The following is a 7133-nucleotide window of genomic DNA, read 5'->3' on the forward strand; positions in this document are numbered from 1 at the left end:
TGTATTTATATATGGAATTAGACCCTTTAATAGAAACATTTGAAAAGCATTCGAGGGAAACTTCAACATTTTGCACATTTGTTTGGTCTTATGAGGAATAGTTACATATACACGTGTGATAAAGGTTTCAGAGCCTTTAAAGTTTCCTGCAAGTGAACGCTGGACCTGGCTGTCGGGGCATTGTGGGTAATGTAGGCCCCATGTTTTCGAACCACAAGTACTCTGTCTGTTTTTGTTGCCTATCCACAGTCTTACCATATTGTGTGCTGTAAAAGTAAAACAAATCAAACAAGGATCATATCTCCTCCATCTTTAATAGGAAAGCTTAATAGAATAGTTAGACATTTTAGATAAACTCCACTCTCACATCTGTCTGGTACTATAGCTACAACCATGTGCCAGTTAGCCAAACCTTGCTCCGTCCACAGCTAACAAAACCCGTCATACCCTGCTGTTTACACTTCAGTTGTACATTTTTTTTGTATTTTTGAGTTTTTGAGGCTTTTTATAAAGGGGATTCTGTGACAATAGCTAGTCTTCCTGTTTCTCCCTGTTTCCACTTTGTATGCTAAGATAAGCTAGGCTTACTGGCTCCCAATCCTTTGGCTTCCTATTTAACATTAACAAGTGAGAGTGGTATTGATATTTTCATCTAACTCTTACACTGTAAATTAGTGTACATTGTGTTTTCTGGTTGTCATTGACAAAAAAAAAAAGTAATTATGTATTATACAGTGACTAACAAATATGCTATTGACCGCAGAATGTAAACTCCTCTCTAATTCAGTGTGTAATCTAAATTTTGTGATCAGTCAGTGTAGATTTGATTGAAAATAACATTCATCGTGCTGTATTTTTTACATATCATCTTATACACGACTTACTTAAAGTTAAATTCAACTTGTTTCTTAATTTTCTCAATAAATGTTCCGTTTTAGTGAAGCTGCATGGATTTAAAGACATACTTTAGCCTGCTTCGTGTGACTTTTTCAACTCCACCAAAAGTCTATGACTTGTTGAAATCATCCTGTTGTCTGGACTAAAATATGACTTCTGTGATTCTTTCATTCAATCAAACCCTATATAAGTCGTCTAAAAAAAAATCCATTACGCCACCCTCCACTTCTGAGGTCCCCCGGGCCAGCACCAATGCAGTGCGTTGATCTCTAATCAATAGATTTATCTCCTCGTGCCTCTCCCCTCCCCTTCCCCTCCTCTCCGGGGGGTGGTGTGGGGGGGTTTGTTTGCTGGCACACACTCTTTATGTTCTTCGATCTGTTGCTCTGCGAGGCGGTGAATGGATGAGGGGCCTATCAGGTTCAAGGTGGTCTCGCTGGTAGCTTTGTCTGCCCTGTTCTCAGAGAATCCCTCGGATGATCTAAATGTTTAATGGCGCTGGTTATTTGGTTGTTATGGCGTGTGTTATGATGGATGGTAATGCAGTGTTTTCCGATGGTGCCTGAATTACACCGCAGGGTATGCAGCGGGCCGTTTGGGATGGGTGTTTAACTGGCCTTCATGACTGAGCCAAATAAGTTCGGAAATTAGGCTGTAGTTGAAGACAAAAGTTTTCCCTTTCATACGTTTTCCTTTTCAACACAGCAGCAGTCTATATGAACATGTACTCCTTGGTGTATTGTGTATATGCTGCATGCTGCATGTACGTTTAATCCAGATTTTTTTTTTTGTCTTTCTATTCGTCCAGACTCAAGCAGATGGGTTCCCTATTATATGCTGCATTCTACTTAAGGTTTCTTCAAGTTAATAGGGAGTTTTGGTTGAGCAGGAGGCCCATAAACCTCTCTCTCACCGTATTTCTTCTTGTCTCTCTACACTGCTACCTCTCAAAAATAACGGGGATCTGTGTTCTGTAAACTGTCTTGAGATAATATGGATTATTATTTGCACTTTTCTGCACGCTTACATGCATTTTTGAAACATGTTACATTTATGTTTAAATCCGAACACAATCAAGGAGTAAATTGAATTTGCCAGATCCAAAAAGCAAAAATTGCCTTATTTCATTTCAAGATATTGACGCTATCCTCTCTATCTATTTGTACAGAAAAATAGATTTATTTTTGGGGAATGAAAATGAGTAATTCAAACTAAAACATATTCCATTTCATTTGTTTATGTAAATCTAATACTGTAACGTGTAAAAATGAAACTGCAAACACTAGCAAAATAATTATTGTTTGCAAAATGAGCTGCATTTGGAAAGGTTTTGCTATTGGGAGAAAAGTTTGATCCTGAGATGCTTATTAAGTGTCTTGGGATTATTTGGGAGATTAACGGTTGTGCGTAGGGTTTTGAGGAGGTAAACTGTATAAAGAAAAGCTTGCTGTAGAAAGCTGAACATTGGCAGTGGCCCAGATTTAGATTTTGGACCCTATAAGTCACAAGCTGCTAAATAATGCATGGCAAGTGTTTGTCAGACAGCTCTGGAAGATACGTTCTCCTTTGTATGTATGAAACGAGGGAAGACTTGTTTTGCTTGCCGGGACTTGTGGATGCACTGCCACCTTAACGCTGATCCAGCCGTGTGCTTTGGTTGAGCATTACTTGCCACTTTGCACCTCAGCGAGTATGAGCAACACAGCGGTAGGTGAGGGTTTTATCTTGAAAGTAGATTCGACACAGACGGGGCTAGGTTCCACTTTCAGAATGCCTCGGGGCCACATAAGCTGTGGGTTTAAAGTGCCGAAAAGAATCACAACTCTGCTTTGCTTTGGATGAATAAAAAAAAAAAAACATTCTGTCCATTTCTGCAGCTCTGCCTGCTGATATGCTTTTATTTCTGTCATGCCTGGTGTTTGGATTTGAACAGCGCCTCGTGTCATCCCTAAGAAAGTCTTCTCGGCGGCTTGTTTTGTGGTGACAGCAGAAGAATTACCTGCAAAACACTCTTTGTCAGCTCGCCGTGCAGGGAGCTCACAAACAAGACCATTTAGCTATTATTTCCTCTCAGCCTCCGATACGCACAGCAGAGCGAATGTTTATCAAGAAAAAGGGGCGACTGTGAGAGAGGAGGAAAATGGGACAGGTGGAGAGGGAGGCCAGGAGAGAGGGATCGAGAAAAGAGGAGGAAGGGGGTGGGTTATTGGAGCCAGGGAGGGGTCATGGTGTCCCAGTGGAGAGAAATAGTGGAAAACATCCGTAATTTTCACCGCGGGATCCCGTGTAATTGAGTCATTTAAAATACAGATACAGAGCTGAATCAAAGCAAAGTGGCTGGAGGAGGAGGAGGAGGCTGCAAAGTAAAATGCCGCAAAGAGGTAAAAAAAACAAGGAGGTAGAAGTGTGTCTCTCCTATTATTGGGCAAAGCCGGTCTGTTTATCCTTTTCATCTGTCAATCTTCTCTTGCAAGACAGGATGTTACCTGTCAGGGGTTTTCTTTTGTTTGTCCTTTATGCTATACTCTTTCAGCCACCATGATACCCATGTCTCCTCTTGTCTCACACACTTATTTTATTTTTTATCTTCATTGCACTTTTTAATATTCTCTCATTCTGATATTGCTGTCTGTGGTTTCTGCTCTGTGTGTTTCTTATATATTTAATTTTGCAGCCAGACACAGCTTTAAATAACATAGTTTAAGTGCCGCTACAATAATACAGGAAAGAGAAAATTACATAGTTATACTTTTTGTGCAGTGTGTGTGCATTTACGCTGGTTTAACTGACGGTGTGGGGACACAAATCTGTTTAATCAGTCACACCATGGGGACATTTGGGAACAACAAGCAAATCCTTATAATTTAAATCAATGGTTAGTATGATGACTTGGTCTAAAAATCATGGTAAGAATTGTGGACATTAAACTAGTGGTTGGACTGTGTGTGTGTGTTGAACATTTCTAAAGAGAGTTACATGTTTTACACATCAAAGTCTGTTGTACATGTGATAAAAGTTTCCGAGCGCTTTATGCTTCCCACAACCAAATCTGCCTTCAAATGTTGTCGCACTTCATAATCTTTATAATTCTGTGATATGTCTGAGGAAAATATTGATTCCATTTCCTAGATAAAGTTAGCCACCCGTTAGTTTGCTAACTGTTAGCCGCTGTTGCTTCTAGATGTCAACAGTTGCCTAACTGGGCTGTTCTTTCAACTTACAACCCACTTGAACACCAAGTAATTTGTGTACACAACTTCACATGTCGTAACCACAAGTTCAAAAGGTCCATTTCAGCAGCTGAGTTGCTTCATGTGTAATGTAGGCCCCATGTTTTGAAACAGTACAAAATTGAAAAAGACGCCTCTGGTTGTGTTTTTGTTGTCTGTCCTCACTCACAAATGTCATAGGAGTAAAAAAAAAGAATAAGAATAAAAATCATACTAAAATAAAACTAGCAACTGATTCAACATTTGAAATTCAAGAATGGTTTTGGAAATCGTCACAAAAGATGATGCAGATGTGGCCAAGTCTTCCTGCTGCATAACAATGGATGAAAGCCGTGCTGGGATACCTCAGAGGTCTCTGGATGAAACACTAAACGTTTCTTGTACCTTGCCTTTAGAAATGTACGCTCATAGCAGAATCGTGCCATTTATAAAGCAATTACAGTTTCACGTTGCGCTTTTTTTTTTTAGATTAGGGAAGAGAAAAGAGGAGGAGGTAAAAGCTCAGTAGTTGAAAGTAATGAGAGTGCAAATAATTGATGTTTCCTTTTTTTTAAATGCTGATTTGTCCAGCTGAGCACTTCTCTGAAGATAATGAAAATGGATCAATTACTCTGCTCCTGTTGACGATTTCTTGAAGTTTCTTTTTCTTGAGAGACCAAAAGCTTTGCTTAAATTTGTGCTCGCATGCACTTCACGGACAAGTGGCACTACAGTTTTAACACAGTGAACCCTGGGAACAAGCGTCTATTCTCTGCCACACAATGACGAGGAGGAAGCTGTGTGTGTGTGTGTGTGTGTGTGTGTGTGTGTGTGTGTGTGTGTGTGTGTGTGTGTGTGTGTGTGTGTGTGTGTGTGTGTGTGTGTGTGTGTGTGTGTGTGTGTGTGTGAGACACTTGATCAGCCTGCTACGGTAACCACAGCTGCACACATACAAACACACACTTGGTCAACTCGGTTCCCACTGCTTGATTGGCAGGACTCCAGAGACTCACACCTGCCTCAACTGCCCCTGAATTCATAATAACAACTTACCATGTGTGTGTCCATTCTCATGCATGCATCATCTGGCTGTGTATGACGACCACCATCCGACTCCCTCTTTGATACGACTAAAATCATTTCCCAGCCACCTCCAGGTTTGAATACATTGGGAGCACATGGTAGCAATATCTTACTGGGCCAGATCAGACTTCATTCATGCTAAATTGGAGGTCTTCATTTAGACGCGCAGGTCTGTGAACAGCTCTCAGCTGCCATTTAATTCCTCTGCTTCTTCTTTGGAGGTGATAACATGCCCAGGGGCTGATGAGGAAGGGAAATTGATATACATACGGATGTCTGTGAGACGTGACATGCCAATCTGTGTGTTTCAAATTCGGGGTCAATCATTCCGACTGCAGCTGCATGTTGCATTCAAGTAACTGTAGAAGGAATTGGATATTTAAGTGTTTAAGAATGGGCACATAACTTAACTAAGTTGGTATGCGCCTCAGGTTTGTGCGTTTCTTCTTATTTGCGCATCCAAAACTTACATTCAGATACAGATTAGACCTTTAATATCATCGTATAGAAAGAATCATCAGACGCCCAGAAACAAAGACCTAAATAACTCTGCTCAACTCGACCACACATTGATTTTAGCCCTCACGTTTAGCTCATTGAGGTTTGGATACAATTTGCGGAGCAGGAACTGTTTTGCATAAACAGTTTGGAAATTTGCAGCAATTTCACTTTTTTTTTTTTTTCTCTCTTGCTGCTGGCATTTTCCAGATGTGCAACAATAGATGTTTCCACATGTGCAGCAAGGGAGAAAACCAACAAGCCTCAGTTTTCATTTTGTTGAGTCCATTGGTTTATTTTTTTGTTTTTTTGTTTTTTTAATTCTGGCAAAGATATTGAATTAGTAGAACTATAAATAGTAAAAAATCACATTAAAACATGTTTGTGGTTCTCTGGGAGCTTCATGATGTATGTTAGGACTTGTTTTTCATTAAATCTACAGCTAATGTCAGTTTAATTTATAGTGTAATAAATGTTTACTGGTGTATTTTAGGGACAACATTTAAATCAATAGGAATATTTAGATCTAAATCTGACATCTAATCTGGTCAAATTTAACGGCACAGTGGCATGGTGGTTAGCACTGATGCCTCACGACAAGAAGAGTCCGGGTTCGAATCAAGGCCTTTCTGTGTGGAGTTTGCATGTTCTCCCTGTGTCTGCGTGGGTTCTCTCTGGGTATCCGGCTTCCTCCAGACATGCTGGTTAGGTTAATTGGTGATTCTAAATTGGCCGTAGGTGTGCATGTGAGTGTGAATGGTTGTCTGTTTCTCTGTGTTAGCCCTATGATAGACTGGAGACCTGTCCAGGGTGTACCCAGCCTCTCGCCCGATGACAGCTGGGATAAGCTGCGACCCTTCACAGGACAAACAGTTACAGAAGATGAATGAATGAATGAATGAATAGTCCTAAATTAATTTCCAACCATTTTTAAACTTGTTTAGAACCTTTGTTGATTAACAATATGTGAAACATCACTTTCCTGTTTTGTGTAATGTACCGATTTGCTGCTGTTCTCTATTTATACGGAGTTAGGTCCATGTAGAGTTGGCATAATTTTAGTTATTTTAACCGTTTACCAAAAAATATACTAGTTGTTCTTAGTCCTCAACTGTCCAAAGTCAGCTGTTCCACAGTTGGGGCTAGATGTTTTGTTTTTTTTCTTTTTTTCTTGTCTTATGTCTTATCTGGTCTTTCTATTCTTGAAACATATGAACTGCGGTTTACACCTTGTGTTGAACCATCTCTAGTCGCTCTCGCAAAGTCCTCTCTCTGTGGTAGTGTTGGGTAAAGATTTGCGTAACTTGTTGGCTCTTCCTGAAAATGTTTTCCACTCATGCAAATACCTTCCTCAGTTCTACATGACTTGTGGGGAGTTTAGGTTTTTCTTAGGACAATTTCTTGGGGGCTACGGAAACCTAAAACTCACATGGTCAGGGTGTGTTT

Source organism: Chelon labrosus (genome assembly GCF_963514085.1).
Source record: "Chelon labrosus genome assembly, chromosome: 22".
Taxonomy (NCBI): Eukaryota; Metazoa; Chordata; class Actinopteri; order Mugiliformes; family Mugilidae; genus Chelon; species Chelon labrosus.